This window comes from Mytilus californianus, unplaced genomic scaffold (genome assembly GCF_021869535.1).
Source record: "Mytilus californianus isolate M0D057914Y unplaced genomic scaffold, xbMytCali1.0.p SCAF_5, whole genome shotgun sequence".
NCBI lineage: Eukaryota > Metazoa > Mollusca > Bivalvia > Mytilida > Mytilidae > Mytilus > Mytilus californianus.
The window spans coordinates 76,495,913-76,517,593 of NW_026262701.1; the positions used below are offsets into that span (position 1 = coordinate 76,495,913).

The window sequence follows — 21,681 nt, forward strand, 5'->3', positions numbered from 1 at the left end:
ATCATTGTCGACGTTGCTTCGTTCCCCATTTTTTAAAAGTCTCTTCCTAAATTAAACTTTATGCATTACATGGATATTTCATCGTAATTCACCTTGTTTGCATTGAATTTACGATTCTGTTTTCGACAAAATATTCTAACGAAAATTGTACAGTGTCCGGCTACATAAGGTGTTGAATAATTATGAACAATCTCGACAATTTCGTCAGATTTGTCCTTACGGATTAAAAATGATGATATGGGACTTCCAAAACAATATACTCGTTGTGCACATGAATGAAATAGTTGCCACTTGAGGTTTAGCTACAAACAAAATCAATCAACCGACATAATGTACCAATAGTATACTACTCCAAGAAGAGAACTTCATATACTTTTTATTATAAAGTAAAAATGAAATCAGACATGTCAGTGTTGGATGATGCAGTCAAATAGTTTTGTTATACACACCATCCTGAACTACTAACTTTAGTGATGGTCTAATATTATTAATACAGAGATGAAATGCTGACAATCTAAATTGATGCGGAAAAGATATTGCATCCATTGTTTTCCAATATTGCTGTCATTTGTATTATAATACAATACATCCTGACATAAACAAAACTTCTGATTAAATATAATGCAGCCATATAGATTTACATACTTAAGTGCAAATATGGTCAGTTTTAGTTGATACGGTCATAACATTTTGCTATACCAGTCAGCCTGAGGTATCAAAAGTACTGAAATTTTGTTACATATCAATATATTGAGCAACAGGAGGACATGCTGGCACTCTAAATTTATGCGGACAAAATTTTGTATTCATTAAGTTCCAATATTACTGTCATTTGTATTATACATTAAATCCTGACATAAAAATATTACTGAATTATTATGCGGCCATAATGATTTACATAATAAAGTGCAAATATGGTCAGTTTTGGTTGATGCGGTCTAATAATTTTGCTATACAAGTCAGCCTGGGGTATCAAAACTACTGAAATTTAGTTACGTATCAACATATCATGTATATTGAACAAAAGGAGGACATGCTGGCACTCTAAATTTATGCGGACAAAATTTTGTAGTTGTTTTGTTCCAATATTTCTGTCATTTGTATTATACATTAAATCCTGACATAGAAATAGTTGCTGATTTACTATGTGGCTATATAGATTTACAAAATAAAGTGCAAATATGGTCAGTTTTGGTTGATACTGTCAAATAATTTTGTTTTATGAGTCAGCCTGGGGTATCAAAACTACTGAAATTTTGTTACTATCAATATATTGAACAAAAGGAGGACATGCTGGCACTCTTAATTTATGCGGACAAAAAATTGTAGTTGTGTTTTAATATTGCTGTCATTTGTATTATACATTAAATCCTGACATAAAAATAGTTGCTGATTTACTATGCAGCTATATAGATTTACAAAATAAAGTGCAAATATGGTCAGTTTTGGTTGATACAGTCAAATAATTTTGTTACAGGAGTCAGCCTGGGGTATCAAAACTACTGAAATTTTGTTACGTATCAATATATTGAACAAAAGAAGGACATGCTGGCACTCTAAATTTATGCGGACAAAAATTTGTAGTTGTTGTGTTCCAATATCAGTCAGGGGCGTTACTTAAACAAGTAACTTTTTTTAGTTACTTATATAGGTAATTTTTGTTTTTAAAAAATATAAAATTACTCAATAGAGTTATTTTAAATTTCAATAGAAGCATGGACTAAATGTATTTTTCATGAATTTTTACATCATTTTATATCATAAAATTAAGAATTTATTAGATTTGAGAGGAGTCTAGACATAAAGGGTTACTTTAAAAATAATGACAAAAATGTTACTTGAATAAGTAATTTTATACATCTTTGAAAGAATTAGTAATAACAATTATTTAAGGAACATATGTAATTGTTTTGGGTTACAAATTATAAATAACTTCAAGTCTTAATTAATTTACAAGTTTCTATCTATTTATATCTGTCTACCTTCAAGATTTTCAAGGAAAACGATATTTATATAGTCCCAAGAGACCAATCTTTGACCCGGAAGCGTCGATATGAAAGATAAGTGCGTCAGAAAGGCAATTAGTGTTTCAGAAGGATTAGATTTTATATTTCATGGGAAAAATAACCAGATGACTGTAAAAAAATTTTAAAACTAGTAAAATCTGTATAATTGGACACCTATAAAAATAATATTTAGAAAAGTTACTTATATAAGTAATTTTTAAAATAGCCTCGTTTTCAACATTACTTGTATAGGTAATTTTAATAGTTACTTGTTTAAGTAATGCCTCTGACTGAATATTGCTGTCATTTGTATTATACATTAAATCCTGACATAAAATAGTTGCTGATTTACTATGTGGCTATATAGATTTACAAATAAAGTGCAAATATGGTCAGTTTTGGTTGATACGGTCAAATAATTTTGTTTTAGGAGTCAGCCTGGGGTATCAAAACTACTGAAATTTTGTTACTATCAATATATTGAACAAAAGGAGGACATGCTGGCACTCTAAATTAATGCGGACAAAAATTTGTAGTTATTGTGTTCCAATATTGCTGTCATTTGTATTATACATTAAATCCTGACATAAAAATAGATGCTGATTTACTATGCAGCTATATAGATTTACAAAATAAAGTGCAAATATGGTCAGTTTTGGATAATGCGGTCAAATAATTTTGCTATACAAGTCAGCCTGAGGTATCAAAATTACTGAAATTTAGTTACGTATCAACATATCATGTATATTGAACAAAAGGAGGACATGCTGGCACTCTAAATTTATGCGGACAAAATTTTGTAGTTGTTGTGTTCCAATATTTCTGTCATTTGTATTATACATTAAATCCTGACATAGAAATAGTTGCTGATTTACTATGTGGCTATATAGATTTACAAAATAAAGTGCAAATATGGTCAGTTTTGGTTGATACTGTCAAATAATTTTGTTTTAGGAGTCAGCCTGGGGTATCAAAACTACTGAAATTTTGTTACTATCAATATATTGAACAAAAGGAGGACATGCTGGCACTCTAAATTTATGCGGACAAAAATTTGTAGTTGTGTTTTAATATTGCTGTCATTTGTATTATACATTAAATCCTGACATAAAAATAGTTGCTGATTTACTATGCAGCTATATAGATTTACAAAATAAAGTGCAAATATGGTCAGTTTTGGTTGATACAGTCAAATAATTTTGTTACAGGAGTCAGCCTGGGGTATCAAAACTACTGAAATTTTGTTACGTATCAATATATTGAACAAAAGAAGGACATGCTGGCACTCTAAATTTATGCGGACAAAAATTTGTAGTTGTTGTGTTTCAATATTGCTGTCATTTGTATTATACATTAAATCCTGACATAAAATAGTTGCTGATTTACTATGTGGCTATATAGATTTACAAATAAAGTGCAAATATGGTCAGTTTTGGTTGATACGGTCAAATAATTTTGTTTTAGGAGTCAGCCTGGGGTATCAAAACTACTGAAATTTTGTTACTATCAATATATTGAACAAAAGGAGGACATGCTGGCACTCTAAATTAATGCGGACAAAAAGTTGTAGTTGTTGTGTTCCAATATTGCTGTCATTTGTATTATACATTAAATCCTGACATAAAAATAGATGCTGATTTACTATGCAGCTATATAGATTTACAAAATAAAGTGCAAATATGGTCAGTTTTGGATAATGCGGTCAAATAATTTTGCTATACAAGTCAGCCTGAGGTATCAAAATTACTGAAATTAAGTTATGTATCAATATATCATGTATATTGAACAAAAGGAGGACATGTTGGCACTCTAAATTTATGCGGACAAAATTTTGTAGTTGTTGTGTTCCAATATTGCTGTCATTTGTATTGTACATTAAATCCTGACATAAAAATAGTTGCTGATTTACTATGTGGCTATATAGATTTACAAAATAAAGTGCAAATATGGTCAGTTTTGGTTGATACGGTCAAATAATTTTGTTATAGGAGTCAGCCTGGGGTATCAAAACTACTAAAAATTTTGTTACGTATCAATATATTGAACAAAAGGAGGACATGCTGGCACTCTAAATTTATGCAAACAAAAATTTGTTGTTGTTGTGTTCCAATATTGCTGTCATTTGTATTATACATTAAATCCTGACATAAAATAGTTGCTGATTTACTATGTGGCTATATAGATTTACAAATAAAGTGCAAATATGGTCAGTTTTGGTTGATACGGTCAAATAATTTTGTTTTAGGAGTCAGCCTGGGGTATCAAAACTACTGAAATTTTGTTACTATCAATATATTGAACAAAAGGAGGACATGCTGGCACTCTAAATTAATGCGGACAAAAATTTGTAGTTGTTGTGTTCCAATATTGCTGTCATTTGTATTATACATTAAATCCTGACATAAAAATAGATGCTGATTTACTATGCAGCTATATAGATTTACAAAATAAAGTACAAATATGGTCAGTTTTGGATAATGCGGTCAAATAATTTTGCTATACAAGTCAGCCTGAGGTATCAAAATTACTGAAATTAAGTTATGTATCTATATATCATGTATATTGAACAAAAGGAGGACATGTTGGCACTCTAAATTTATGCGGACAAAATTTTGTAGTTGTTGTGTTCCAATATTGCTGTCATTTGTATTGTACATTAAATCCTGACATACAAATAGTTGCTGATTTACTATGCGGCTATATAGATTTACAAAATAAAGTGCAAATATGGTCAGTTTTGGTTGATACGGTCAAATAATTTTGTTAGAGGAGTCAGCCTGGGGTATCAAAACTACTGAAATTTTGTTTACGTATTAATATATTGAACAAAAGGAGGACATGCTGGCACTCTAAATTTATGCGGATAAAAATTTGTAGTTGTTGTGTTCCAGTATTGCTGTCATTTGTATTATACATAAAATCCTGACATAAAAATAGTTGCTGATTTACTATGCGGCTATATAGATTTACAAAATAAAGTGCAAATATGGTCAGTTTTGGTTGTTACGGTCAATTAATTTGGTAAAGGAGTCAGCCTGAGGTATCAAAACTACTGAAGTTTTGTTGCGAGACAATATTTTGATTAAAAAGAGGACATGCTGGCAATCTAGATTGATACGGACAAAATTTTGTGTTCACATTATGTTCCAATATTGCTGTCATTTGTATTATACAATACATCCTGACATAAAATATTAGTGATTTATTATGCGGCTATATAGATTTACATGAAAAAGTGCAAACTTGGTAAGTTTTGGTTGATACGGTCAAATAATTTTGCTATACGAGTCAGCTTGGGGTATCAAAAATACTGAAATTTTGTTACGTATCAATATATTGAACAAAAGGAGGACATGCTGGCACTCTTAATTTATGCGGGTAAAAAGTAGTGATTGTGTTCCAATATTGCTGTCATTTGTATTATATATTCTATCCCGACATAAAAATATTTCTGATTTACTTTACGGCTATATAAATTCACATTATAAAGTGCAAATATGGTTAATACGATTTAAAGAATTTGATATGTATTGGAATATATATTCAGCTCGTTAGCATTGTAACCATTATCGTTTTTTTAATATATAGAAAGGCAGATCACGGATATATTTGTATATAAACAAGCAAAGCTTTATGCGTACTTTATTTACAAATAGATCACTTCAACACGGAGGTACATGTATTTAATCATGTTTATATCACGGAAGTATTAAATTGACTTTATTTTTTTATGTTTATACCAAGGAACAAAGACATTAAAAGATATTAAAAAAAATCGATGTAGAGCGGTCCTGGTTACAAGTTAACTAAGTGTTGAGCAGACCAGGCCAAAAGTTAACTTGAGATCAGGTCTGGTTCGATCTGACAACTCCGATCGAACCAGACCTGATCTCAAGTTCGATCGGAGTTGTCAGAATCAAAGTTAACTTGTGTTAACTTATGACAGAACTTGTTTCGAAGTTAACTTTTATCAATAGAGGGCCTGTTTCCTAGTTAACTTTTTCGGCAGACATAAAAACAGTCCTAGGACCAAGTCCGCTTTTCAAGTTAACTAGATTGTGGTCCTAGGACTGGTCTGAACAGTCCTAAATCCTGTCACAGGTTAACTTTGACCAGTCCAAATGACTGGTTATCAAGTTAACTTGCTGTACAGGTTAGGACTGCACCCATCTGTACATCCACACATCAGAATGTTATTTATATACAGATCTTAGAGTTCTTGCAGTAACTTACAGCTCGTTCAAAGTTAATAACATCCAACGAGAAAAAGCATGCATCTTAGTCATTACAGGTAGCTATATAGGATTTACGATATTGACATGTATTGTAAAACAACTTGCCCATTACAATTTGCATGCTACCGAACTTGTTAATGTCTGTCGTTTATACATACATACATAGAATGACACTATCTTCATTTATTTTCAACAGACGGTTGTTGGTATGAGCCCACCACAGCCTTGCACAAGTTTAATTGCAACAGGAAATCAAATTCAGGCAACAAATATGTTGTCATTGATAAATACGACCGGAAAAACAGTACCACATTCTGGAACTCAACATTACAACTTTGTTGATGGCACTGATTGGTTATCAACAGAATCCAAACGTTTCCAACTCTTATCCACCAATATATATAAACGCCTAATAATGTAGATTTCAAACGCTAATCAGTATATTTTAAACATGTTAAATAGTTGGTATCTTTGATAGATTGAAGCAATGTATCGCTAGACAAATTAGCTTCAACAGACGCTTGCAGAAATCCAGGTGAAAGTGGATTGGATTTAGTTTTTGTACAGCTTATCGTACATTTCAAGCTATAAAGGGCCCCAAAAATAACTAGTGTAAAACCATTCTAACGGGAAAAACAACGGTCTAATCTATATAAAAAATGAGAAACGAGAAACACTTATGAACCACATCAACAAACGACAACTAATGAACATCAGATTCCTATCTTAAGACAGGTGCAAACAAATGCAGCGGGTTTAAACGTTTAAATATGTATAAAACGTCACCCTTATCCAAAACAATAGTTTAACATTACAACATAGAAAGACACACTATAAAATATCTATTGAAATAGCTTAACTCAATCAAAAGTCATATTAACACAAGTGAACCTACACTGAACGAATGAATTTGATCTATGACACAATTTAAATTCAAAAAGAATAAAATAAGGGGTGAATAAATAAAGGCCACAGTAGTATACCGCTGTGAGATGTTAAATAATTTCAGAAAGTCAACTACAACTTTGAACAAACAACATTGCCGCCCAAAAAAAATTATATTTACAGAACATCCTGTCTTGTAGACGTGTCTTATAATTTGAGCGTTTCTTCCTCTGCTATGAAACGACCTTCGATTATTTAGTTTGGTTTTAATTTGGTTTCTGTTTCGCCAACATAAATACTTGTTTCTGTACATGATGATTAAATATATTGTATATATGTTAAGGTAAGGGATGTACGGAATCATCTTTCTTTAAATGATTAGTTGTAACTTGAATGTGAGATGGCAGTTTTCTAACGTGTGGTATAAAGTTGTAATTTACGAATTTTTTTGGAAGGGAACCATTGGATATACCATAGGTCTTGCGGGAATCCCCTTCTTTATGGGGTTTTGAAAAGATGAACTATCGTTTATCTGTGCACGTTTCATCTAGGGGTAGGTAATAGGACGCATCCTTATCAGTTTGTTTATTTCTTTTCCTCTCTGAGAGGATATCATGATTTTATTTTGGCTGATCTCTTTTGTTTGATCACATTTTTGTTTGAGCAACACGATGGGTGCCACATGTGGAGGAGGATCTGCTTATCCTTTCGGAGCACCTGTGATCACCCCCAGTTTTTGATTGGGTTCGTCTTGATAAGTCTTTATTTTTTCTATCTCGTCTTTTGTGTACTATTGTTTGTCTGTTTTTCTTTTTCTTTTTTAGCCATGGCGTTGTCAGTTTATTTTCGATTTATGAGTTTGAATGTCTTTCTGGTATCTTTCGCCCCTCTTTTAAATGTTTATGAAGATTAGTATAAGAAAGCTGACGATTCTCTCCATCGGTGTAGTCAGTCTTTTAAAAACATTTAAAAATGTAAGATGCATAAAGCCATGTATACGATTACATCAAAAAGTTATCTAGTTCTGTGGTAGAAAAATACGAACTTTAAAAAAACAAGATTAGGTAAGCAGTTAACTTATAATTGTGCCTATATCACTGATAATGCATGTCAACACAGAAGTGCTGACTACCGGGTAATTGATTACATAGAAGAGGAACCACAACCACCATTGGCACCGACTACAGAGAGGTATTTTTTCTCTTTGAAACAACAGATGGAACTACTTGTATATTGGTTACTTTATATAGATATTGTGTCATCTTAAGTACACGTTGTGTTATTGCGTAATCTTCTATCGTATGATGTCACTCTACTATATTTCTAAAACTCATTGAATTTACCGAAAAGACTACTAGTATTACGATAAGATTATTATTTGATGCATGTAGCAATAGGGTTTTTACAAATGACGTTATTTTTCAAGGTTTATTTAATTCTCCATTTCATTTCAGAAGTATTGGACATGTTTATAATTTATTGATGAAGTATAATCCTTTTAATTGTCTTCTTTCATAAAACATTCTTCAAAGCTTTAAATGAAACCCTACGATTGTCTTTCCAGTTTTATTTGTTTTTTATCAGAAACTCTTGACAATTGATAATGATAAGAAAACCCTTATTCATAAGCTTTAATTGCAACTATTCGATACCGCTGTGGTCGACTTTATGCATCGTTTAGACGTAATCATAAGAATCGAGCTTAATAGTTTATCGGTGAACAAGTCATAATGTGATGTCCTTTCGATATAGTTTCTATTTTCTCAGTCCATATACAGTGACCACTAACCTGTCAAAGCTCAAAGTATATACTATATACTATTAAAATATTTGTTTGTTTTTATAGTGATTAGGATTATAACACAATGTTAATTGCTGTATCATTGTTCCCAAATTGTTGTCAATATATTAGAATTTAGGTTAACTGTCATAAAAGTGAGAGATTTAGCTAGCTTTAAAACCAGGTTTAATCTACCATTTTCTATATAAGAAAATGCCTGTACCAAGTCAGGAATATGACAGTTGTTATCCATTCGTTTGATGTGTTTGAACTTTTGATTTTGCCATTTGATTAGTGACTTTCCGTTTTGAGTTTTCCCCAGAGTTCGGTATTTTTTCCTTATTAACAAGGTTTTATTTTAATTGATATTTGTAGTTTGTCAAAGCATTCAATTTGTTTATTGATTCTATAAAGATTTGAAGGAGACGGCAATACAAATGCTTCATTACGAATGGTATGAAACTTTTCATCATATGTATATGTATATAGATGTCGATTGTAGATGACTGTTTCACATACTGCTTCAAAATTAAATGCATACTCATGACGAGAATAGTGTAATGCGATATGGAGTTTAATCCTGCTTTATACTAGACAGATGCTCTTAATCTTAATTTAAACGTGCCTGTTTACAAGGTAATAGTCAAAATAGATCCTAAAATGAAAAACAGGCTATAGAACGGGAAAGATACTACAAAAGGAAAGAATGTCAGTAAAGTCAACCCTAGATCCGGCCCCTCCCCCCATGAATCTCAAAAGGATTTGTTGAATACATTGCTCAGTATTATACAGTTCTCTTAAAATAATTTCATTGAAATAACCAATTAAGTGTAAATTTTAAAGCAGTTGCAATCATAAAAACTTTCATCATTTAGGTGTAATACCAACAAAACATATAGGTCACAACCGGTTGCATACGAAAAAGGGTAAAACACAATATTTCCTTTAATTTGACAGTTGTAGGAAATTAGTCCTACATTTCATTGCAGTAAATAAAGGCAACAATAGTATACCGCTGTTCGAAAGTCATAAATCGATTGAGAAAAAACAAATCTGGGTTACAAACTAAAACCGAGGGAAACACATCAACTATAAGAGGAAAACAACGAAACAACAATAACACTGAAGTTCAACAAATAACAAACCACAATGCAACACACACAGAAACGAACTATAAGATAACAACTGCCATTTTCCTGACTTGGTACAGGACATTTTCAGAAAATTTTTTTAGGTTAAACCTGGTTTTGTGGCTAGCCAAACCTGGCACTTTTATGGCAATGTTAAATGTAACACTAAAATAACAAAATTACATGACAGGAATACAGTACAAATAAGTGCAAGAACATTCAAGACAGAGAAGTACACAAATAAAAAATACAATAGTACATTTCCACATGCTAACCATAGAATAGAAACGAACACGTAAAACAAACTAGGACAGCAGACAAAAACAGCACAACAGAACCACGAACTGTCTGTCACACGACTGGATCAACGCCAAAAAAGATACGCCACCGGTAAATTTCAAACAATTTGATATAATTAGAGATTAGGTTTGTAATTATGTTATTTGATGTATTGTTTAACAATTACAAGAATATTAATAAAGAATTGTGTTAGTAATTAAATAATTAATTATCTTTACTTAAACATACGAATAGAAAATTAAGTAAAATAAAATTACAACTACAAACGATAAGACATTTAACAATATCCGATCAGAATTACAAATACAATATCATAACTAAATACATGAATGTTAGATAAACAAATACCGTGACACGTCTTATAGCAATGCGAATCAACACTCAGCAAAACAGTCATATTCGGTAATAGGTCATTTCAGAGTCATAAGCATATATCTTGGGTGATTCATCTTTCTTTTTTATTTGGTGCGTCTATAAAATATTTGGGAAACTTGAGGTTACATGGTTATTAAAGCTTGTACATGTTGTACTAATGAGAAAAAGGGTGAACATTTGACTGGTTAACTTCCAGAGATGGTTTTTATTCTATATACAATTAAATGTTATGTGTAATTTTGTCTGTAGTATCGAACAGGATAAAACTTAACGCATGCCAAATATTTCTGTATTTAAAACAAAGATAAATCCTGCACAAGGTTTTGAAAAGTGCAAATTTAACTAACACTAATTGAAAAACAATGGTGGTATTACACCTTTAGGTTAAGGAATCATACACATAATAAATGGATTAAATACAAATTAACAGAATAATTTAAATATGATACAATTATGTGTACAAGATTTAAAATTACTTGATTGATTGTTTTTTCGAACGTCGAGTGGTAAAAAGTTCAGGACAAATTGACGGACTTGCTTTTCAAAGTGGATAAACCGGGATTAAGTGTTATCAATCCAATCTGTGAATGCAAATAACTGTTCGATGGATATAGAGAGGTAATAGTTTTGCAATAAACAAGCCATCTGTGAAAAAACACAAAACGTTGCAAGAAATATATAACCTGCAGAGAAGTGACACTTTCCATAACAAAAATATTTGATACATGTATAACATTCACATTTCGAACAAAAGTGACTGCGTGTGCTTTTTTATCCCCCTCTCAGCCACAGCTATGTAGTAACCTCTATTTAGCATGGGGTCTATTGCTGAATAGGTGCTGTGCAGATGATCACATGCAATATCCTAGGAGACCTTGTATTTTGATTTTGCTAGCACTGATCATACAATCTTCGTTTTACTTGGCCTAAGTTCTGTTTTGTTAAACAAAAAGTGAAAAAAACAAAAATGCAGAACTCCGAGGAAAATTCAAAACGGAAAGTCTGTAAACATATGGCAAAATTAAAAGCTCAACACCAAACGAATGGATAACAACTGCCATATTACTGACTTGGTACAGGGAACTTTCATCTACAAGATATGGATGTCTTTAATTTAGAAAATAATTTTTAGTTTCGTTTATCAAATGATTGGAAAACCTTGTAGCACAGAAAATTTGGTTAACAAGTGTATTTTCCGATGAAAGGATATCAAAGACTTTTTTAAGATGGAAATAAGCTGCAAATACCTTTTTATTTTGTTGTTTATAAATAATGATTAACTACTGGTTTTAGTGTAAATACAATGTATATGATCAGCAGTGCGACTATTTTCTTTAAAACCAATCTGATTTTTGTTGATTTAGTTTTTACTTTATATGAAATTCATTATTCTGTTATAGATAACTTAATAAACAGCCTGTCAATATTGGAACTGATAGTTATGCCCCTCTACTTTCCAGGGTAAAATGTGGTCCCCTTTTTATTGAGAAGAACTAGAAAACTTTCACTCCAGGTCTTTGAAAAGTTTCCAATAGTTTAAATCAAATTTAATAGTTTATGAGGTGGTTTGATTAATACTGGTACAACTTTTTTCAAAACTTCATTTGATTCATATCAGCAGATTACCTATTACCATTACAAAGCAATTTGATAGCTTTAACTATTTCATCTGCATTTAACTCTGTATTTAGTTCATCTGATTTAACGTTTGATTCAAATTAGCTTTCAGTGAATCAAATTTTAGAACTACATTGATTTGGTAATCATTATACTCATGATCAGATTCTATAAATTTTATAAAATTTAATAAAAAACATTTCGGGAAATAATATCAGCATATTTAAATTTTCCTTCGGACTGCATACTAAGTTTGTTCAAAGTCTTCCAGAAAACGTTGGGTTTTTTTCACATATGTTACTGAGTTCAGAGCATATTTTTTTTATGTTTTTTTTTCATATTTACAAAGTCGTCCTAAATTTTGACCGAATGAAATAAAACATTTTGTTGTACTCTGCATTTTCAGGAAATTCATTTACGATTTTTTCATTACTTTTTTACTTTTCACTAAAGTACGAAGTTCTTTATACGATTCTGAGTACCAAGGTTTTTTTTACACTTTTAACTAATTTAGCTGACTTTTGAGCATTTCCATAGAGAATTGAGTAAAAGTTTCTACAGCGATGTCAACATCTTTAAAATCTTTTTTAAATATTCTTCAATTTTATTTATCTGACGTGTTGTGCTATTACTGTGTTGAATGAAGATGTCAATTGCCTTTTGCGACCAAATAAATATGTTAGGGAGGGGATCCACTTGCTATTGGGTAATAATACTTGTTAAAAATAGTTAATAAAGTACAACTGATCATACAATGATTTGACAGTAAAATAAAAACGCATGTACATCAAATAGTCCTTTTTGACTATTGAGTGCAACAAATATAGGAGAGGTTAGACATAGCTTAATTACTACTTTAAAGGTCATTAGTATTAATACAACTTAAAATAATAATGAGATATATCCATACGTGTTTTTTTTTATTTGTAAAAGTGACAGTGAACATTCAAATGAAATGCAGTTCAACAGATTTAACAGTAAGAATTCTCTTGGCTTTGTACTTCCAAAACATCATTCTATTTATTGATATAATCATGATAATCAGTAACATGTAAAAATAATCATACTAGTTCTGTAGCACTTGACCCTAAAATACTGCATACTTCTTAATGCATGATGAAATGAGAGTGGAAAACCCGAATCAAAAGTGATAATAGACGGACGTTTAGATTTGAAATTTTTTTGATGATTATGGAATTTGAACAAACGGAGGGAAATGTGGGTAGTTTTTATACTGGTAAATCGAGATTCAGAGACGAACAAGGTAGGAACTACTACCTAGATATATATCATTATATATGAACAAAAATATACATTATTCATAATTAAAGGATATTGCAAATGTACAAACTGTTCTAATATTCAATGTAAATTCTTGAATGTTCATTTGAACTATTTTTTATTAAAACAAAAAGGAGTTCTACCAAAACAAAATGCCGACTCATTGAACAAATAATATATAATCGTAGGAGAAAGGATGAAGATGTAATTTCTATACCACTTGTTTAAGTGCAATAGAATAATTTATATACCTATATGGAGTTATTGTCTTTCAAAACCATAGGTCATTCTTTTTCAGAATCAACCCGGACGATACCATGTTTCAATGAAATATGCTCCAAGGCATAAAATAATGACGTATCTGAGGTCATTATTTTCCTGTATAAAAATGCAATCTATAATTTACCTCAAAATCATATTCGTCTGATAGTTTTTTTGTTGCCGATTTGGGAATTTATTTTTTAAAGTTCAATCAATGATAGGTGTAAAAAAATCATCATTGCCCACATTTTAATTTTAGAAACATATAACGTGAAGTTTTGTTAATTTATCGCTACAATACAGAAACATTATCATATATGTGAGATGAATTGTAGTGTAGACTTCCATGAAATAAAGCCAGATTTAACATATTCGTGTGTAAGATTTTGAAATTCTTATTGAGGAACACTGAATAGGTTGATTGATTGCTGGTTGCTTAACGTCCAGTGGCAAATATTTCATGCATTTTCAGTGAACTTATACATCTTCGGATTTCAAATGTTTAGCTTTGAGCGTTCCTGATGAAGGTAAATCCAGAAAAGCGCTTCGGACGCAAGAAATTATTAAACGTGTTGTTTTTCAATTTTCAGGACGATACACACTGAATAGGAAATCATACTGTGACCTGCATGTATTTATATTCGTCTTCATGTCAGTTCTTAACTTTTTTAAATTTATGTATACCTTTTACTCTATCTAATGATCAACTAATAAAAGAATAATATTCACGAAACTCACAAAAGGGGCGGATGGGGAGGGTATATAGTTATATACTGATTATCTGTTAAAAAATGTATTGCTATTCAAAAGACAATCTTTCTGAATATTACATTCGATTCATATAAAATTGTTGAAAAAAATAACCACTTTTCCGCGGTAGAAATGTCATTAGAAATGGAAAAATAAACATAGCCCCCCCCCCCCCCCTTTTCCATAAACTAAGTTGGTAGGATAAATTACTTACAACGTGTCTTGTATTTGTCATACACCGTTTTCGAATGGTAACCATTCATTTGTGTCCTTCTTCATGCAGTTACAGTAATATTTTTATTATGTATGGATAATAATTTCAAAGGTTTATATCTAGATTAATTAGTGAGTTTTATTTCACATTCTAAATTAGCCGTAGGGCGTATTTAAAGCTGAACGCATTAGAAAGGAATATCCCACTTGAGTGTGGTCGGTAAAATAGGATGCTAAATTTTGCAAATCTTTATAAAAAATAATATTTTGTTGACGGTATATAAGTCAGATAATGCATATTTTAAGGTTTTTCTTGTCGTAGAACACACCTCGGGGTGTCAGGATTGCACAAAGAAAGACCTCCCTACGGTCGGTCTTTCATTTGACCAATCCTGACACCCCTCGGTGTGTTCTACGACAAGAAAAACCTTAAAATATGCATTATCTATAACTTATATTCATTATACATTTTTTTTAATCATGTGAACACAGTGAAGTACTTGCTACTGGTCAAATTTGCTGTCCCAAATAATTAGAATTTATTTGAAAGTAAGGAATATATGTACAAAGCTCTAATTCCTAGCCCGATATTTGAGAAAATGTAGAAAGCGATTACAAGCACATTGTACATGTATACTCAATAAACATACATAAATATCTTTATTTCAGTCAAATATATTACCTTTGTTGGACAATCAAAATGAAACTTACACTGGCAGTCATTGTTGTGTTGATTGGAATGCTTTTGGCTGATGATTTAGTACCAAACCTCATAGTGCAGTCAGTAAAGGTAGGCAAATAACTGTCTTTGTTAATGAGTATTCTCAAAGTTATTTTGCTCATTGTGTTGTTTTGATGTATATAAATAAACTCATCATAGATAACAGGATTGAAATTTTGTATTTGCGCCAATATAAATGATAGTATTCTTTTTAAACGTATAGGATACTGGTTATAGTTCCTTTAGACGTATTTGAGAAAAATATCTTACATTTTTTACGCAGATTTTGAAGACAGTAGATTTACGGAAATGCAACATAAACCTCATAAGAAAAATAATACGCACAAGATCATGATCGTGTAAATATTCAAATGCTCTTTATTTTGATGGGTTGCATTTTAAAAACCGGTTATCAATTCCAACTACGTTTGTGATTCCATGAGGGTATATGTTGCAGTTCAAATGCTGTAATTTGATTTCCTTTCTTTCTAAAATTTATTTGATTATATATTTTGTTTTGCAAATGTGTTCTGCGACGCCTTGCCTATTATTTATGCATTTGTTCTCTTTTGGTGTTTAAAAAGCTTTCTTAAGCTTCTAATATGATAGGAACTTTCTCATCTGAGAACCTAATTCCTTTTTTATTGTAGAGATATAAACACGGTTTATTTCTTATAATCTATACAAATATAAACGATAGGCAAAAGATACCAAAGGGACATTCAAGCTCGTAAGTAGAAAATAAACTGACAACACCATTGCTAAATAAGAAAAAGACAAAAAGACAAACAATAGTACACAAAACACAACATAGAAACCTAAAGATTTAGCAACTTGAACCCCACCAAAAACATGGGGTGATCTCAGATGTCCCAGAGGGATAAAACACATATAATAATCTATTATAGATGATGCATCAGAATCGCAGTAAAAGGTCTATAAAACCAAGCATGGAGGATTCGGTGAAGAGGGCATTTAGCATGACAGACAAAAACCACGATGGGCATATAACAGTGGATGAATTGATACAATTTGTAAAGAAAACCACCGGGTTTACCATTGATCAGACGATACAATTTGTAAAGGAAACAACCGGGTTAACCAGACGAGGCTTCAATATGGTGTTTGGAAATCCCACATATGACCTCAACGAAAAAAATGGGACTATTGAATTAAATGGTATGTATGCATTTCTACTGATATGTTTTGTCCAGGGAATAATACTTCTACTACTATTACCGACTGTTGACTCCGACTCTGACAGCAAAAATTACAAGGGTCATCTCAAAAGTTAATTTTGCGGCGTACTTGGTTCATAAGGAGTATATACACAGAGCATTATATCGCTCCACCAAGAATAAGAATCAAAATTTGAATCCAGAGTTTCGAAACAGCACATTTTAATCAGATATGTCGTCAAGCTCATACACATGATTATGAAACCAGATACGTTAATTTGAATGATCTATAATGCCTTGGCAGTCAGCAGGGTTTAAGAACATCCGTTGTTCGACCTGTTAGTCAAATGCGTTTTGTTAAAATAGACTTTTTCACTTTTTTGGTCTTTTGGAAATTGTTGTTTGTGCTGTATTTAGACCCTCTACCAAGAAATTTGTTTTACATGCACACGTATAAAATTGCGGTTTTTATCCAACGCAATCATAGGTTTGAACGTTGTTTTCAATTTAGACATTGATATATTTTTCGTTTGCTCTTGTATTATATTTTCCTTCGGGTTTATGTGATCCGTTCATCCTATTTCGACTCTTTAAAATTCAAGAGTCTTTCCTAAATTGAGGTAAATTATATGGCCTTCCAAATATCGTTTCGATCTCTAACATCACTGAACAGACATAAATTGTCGAAATCCGGATATGGTGTACAAATGTTTGCACCTCATTTTTGTGGTATACCATCTTTTCCACAGGTTTATCGTTTTCTGTTTGGTATCAAATTAATATTAAGATCAATTTTGTTAGATCTGGTGATCAATTTATTTGGCAATCGCCATTGGCAGTCCGCAGGGTTTAAGAACATCCGTTGTTCGACCTGTTAGTGAAATGCGTTTTGCTAAAATAGACTTTTTCACTTTTTTGGTCTTTTGGAAATTGTTGTTTGTGCTGTATATAGACCCCTCTACCAAGAAATTTGTTTTACATGCACACGTATACAATTGCGGTTTTTATCCAACGCAATCATAGGTTTGAACGTTGTTTTCAATTTAGACATTGATATATATATATATATATATATATATATATACATATGTAAATAAACATATCCAGTTTTCTAATATAAAATATTCCTGTTTAAAGATACGATAACAAATGGATCATCAAGGTTAGGGAGTAATCTTTATTTTAGAAAAGGGGATGGGAAGGAGGGTTGGTTGTAAGAAGAAAAAAATGAAAAATGCAATAAAAAGTCAGTACCAATATTTCAACGACGTAACAAACCATGGACCAGTTCAAGTAACTAAAGAAAGAAATGCAGAAAATAAAAGTATGACAAAAGTTTTCTTTTTAGCAGTCCCCCCCCCCCCCCCCCCCAAAAAAAAAAAGAAGATAAATAAATGAACAACTAAAAGGTAGCTCTAAAAGGTAACAAGTGATGTGGTAGAACCGGGAACATTCATTTGTATATAACTTGAAAATATATGCCAACAAATTAAAAACTGGAGCGGCCATTCTGAAAAAGGAAAATGGCAACCCAAGACATTTCTGCCATATTAGTTTCGAGTCAAGAGATGCTGATTTGATTAAGCGGAACCCAGAGGGACTGAGTTTTCTGGAAAATTGTATTAAAATAACGAAAATTGTGTGCAAAATTATGATCGTGCACCCCTTTTTTAAGAGACAAAAATGTAACGGGCCCCCGTTTCTGGAAATAATGAATCCGCCACTCGTCAAAACAAAGACTTAAACATTGATATTTACTGCTTCTCTCCTAAGCACGAAGAATGGTCGACCCTGAGTCAGAATTACGTGTTGGGGTTGGTTGACATATTTTACTGCGGACAGTTACCTTTTGAAATGCAACTTTACAAATTGGTGTGTCGCTCTTGTACAATGCAAGGTCAAACATTCATATCTGGTTATGTTCCTTTTCCTGAATTTAGCTTGCCGCTTTTAGTTACACATCCAACCATCAATTCGTCAATCCTACAATCATTTTTGGACGAGATGAGGGACGCTCAAAGGCTGCGATGGCAATTTTGAAATTTGAAAAGAGTTATCGGACATAATTCCTGCATCTAAAGAGCTTTCGTTTATACCAATTTTCGTAAAATACTTTTTATTTCAGTTTGAAAAGTAACAGACAAAACTACGGATACCAAGTGATCAGAACAATATCACGCAAAACTCAAAGATATAGGGTATAAGATTTGTGAAACTGTATATAATAACTAAAAAAATATAGGAAATAAATTTATCCAAAATCGGCATCCCGTAATTACGCCATTTACGAGACAGGAAATCAACAGAAATCTGGATCACTAGAAACAAAAGAGTCGAAAATTATGAATTATAATTGCAGAATATAGAAATTCCTATTCTTGTGAACATGCCATGGGTGACCTGAAATTATAAAGTGATGGGTACTTTGTAGAGGCACCCCAAGACAAAAACTGAGACAAATTGTGGAGAATTGTGCCGGATTTGTAAACAGAAAACAAACCTTTTTTTTTTTAAATAAATCGTTGTGTAAAATCTTGTTTAACTATTATTAGCAAATTTTACCCAAAAGGCTAATTACTTAGTACTTTTTTTCTATTTTGAAAAGACCCCCTTCAATTTACCTATCAGAGTCGGTGTCAACATTCGGTACTACTACTACTATACGTGTAGATAAATAATTACTTTCGACAAACAACAAACGAGAGTCGAGAGACGATAAACATTTTAAAGGGGTCGTCTCAAAAGACGTATTGATTTTTTCTATCGTTGACATAATGCATTATGTAAACTCAAATGATGCACGATAAAGGAAATATATTATTATTTTCAGTCAATTAAGTTGTGCCCCCTTTCTACCAAACCAGCGCAAATTTTGACAAATTGATTTATTTTCCAGCGCAGTACTTTATAATATTCAAGTTTGTGAATAGCATGTTCGACAATAACTTGTCATTATTGGATAACGGTTTTTATCCGCTAATTTAAACAAGATTCTCTACGAAATTAAGTTGAAGTCCGTGTCTTATTTCTGGCATCGAGTTGAATTGTTGTACATCATTTTGGTGGCCAAGGAAACCGCTGCGTAAAAGTCGTATGTGGTTTTGGCTGTTAATCAAAACCTGGGTCTGAATACAGTACATATGTCTATATACGGAATAAAACTTATCCTGTTGCTCACTTTGTGGGCGATTAATTGCATGATATGTACGGTCTACAGCTGGCACTACGTTTGGCAGTCCTGGCCATCAGCCTTGCAAGGACAACCACTCGTTATGCGAAGGCTTATCCAATTGAGAAAATATCTCCCACAACAACGAAACTATACCATCAATTGTATGTGACATAATGAATGAAGAAACATCAAACAACGAAGAAAATGAAATCGAATAACACGAATACAATTATGTTCTTAGCCACAAGATTACAATCAAAAGGCGATTTCTGGGGGACCAGTTGCATATGACCGCATAAGCCAGCAAGTGTCAAAATTTTTTAAGGCTTTTGGTATTGACTCAGAATCTGATTCTAATTAAAATAAACATATTAATATCCTAGTATATGACAAATTTATTTTTGTTAATATATTGCTATGCCAATTAATATCCTAGTATATGACAAATTTATTTTTGTTAATATATTGCTATGCCATAAAAAACTATAAATTTAATATAGACTTTGTAATTCGTGACACTTAGTTTGATTCCGTTTCTCTGAACTTCAAAAACATTATCGTCGGGTGTGGTAGTATTAGCGGATATAGGGGTGTGTTCCGGGAGTTGGAATCCCCTTTGTCTTCCAATTTTGTTTTATTTTTCATTATGTGATCGTATCATGGTGTTCCGGGTGTTGAAACACCCTCCCCCTCCTTTTCAAATTGGATTGATCCACGCCTATGTAGCAGTGTAACAACGTTATTATTATAAGGAGTAAATCAATAATCAATTATACTCTTTTGAGATGGTCCCTAATTAAAATGTCTCAACTATAGACTCTCGACTCTCAATTGTCACCAATAGTTATTTATCTAACATGTCTAATACTACTACTATTACTACTACTACTACTACTGCTTCTCATGTCACTAGTAAACATGAATTTTCGATGAGACTTACAATTTATTTTCTTAGTGGCTTCCAGGAGAAACAATATAGATTTGGTTTGTTGTTTCATGGATGGTTTAGAACATATTAATGTATTGAACTAAATAGCATATTTGATATTACGCATGAGTTCACATATTGAACAATGGTATATTGTTTGCTGTTTTTGTAACAGTCTGTGATAATCAAATATCTTAAACGAAAAGCTATCATTTTCAGTTATGTGCAGGTATACATGACTATTATATGTTATGTGTTCTATAAATTACTTTTTTTTCTTCAGAATATGCTGGACTTATGAGAAAGGGAAGGCGAATGGGAAAATAGAACCACACAATGTATCAACCTGTGAAGACTGGAACTGTACAACTTCAATCAAAACCAAACTGATAATTATATTGTCTTAAAATCTTTAAGGAATTTCTCCTTATGTAACTTGATATAAATAAAAGATATCTTTGTCTAATATACGTCTTAGATACATTAATATATAAACGGTATGATTGCTTTAGAGACATTTCTTCCAGCTATATATTGCTTTAAATTTATATTTCATTGCATTTTTATACGACCGCAAAAAATGTACGGCCGTCGTCCGAAAACATTTGCTTTCCGGACAAAAACTTGAGAATAAGTGTATGAATCTCTTTTTAGTCCCCTACCGACAAAGTTGAAAGAGACTTTAGGTCCGTCTGTCTGTCTGTCTGTCTGTCTATCCGACAATCCGGCAAATCAGTTGTCCACACTTTTTTCTTCGTGCTTGAAGATAATGATTTGATATTTGGTATATAATTTTATCATGACAAGTCGCAGATCAAGTTCAAATTTTGTTCCGGTCTGATGTTTTTG

General features: G+C 31.8%; 1 long non-coding RNA gene across 1 annotated transcript in view; it reads left to right on the forward strand.

Annotated features, from left to right (window-relative positions):
• Window positions 1-13,527: 13,527 nt before the first annotated feature.
• Window positions 13,528-21,681, forward strand: part of LOC127703067 (uncharacterized) — a 115,793-nt gene continuing 107,639 nt past the window's right edge. The window contains exon 1 of the long non-coding RNA XR_007982650.1: window positions 13,528-13,592. This is a non-coding gene — a long non-coding RNA (uncharacterized LOC127703067). The remainder of the gene's footprint in view (window positions 13,593-21,681) is intronic.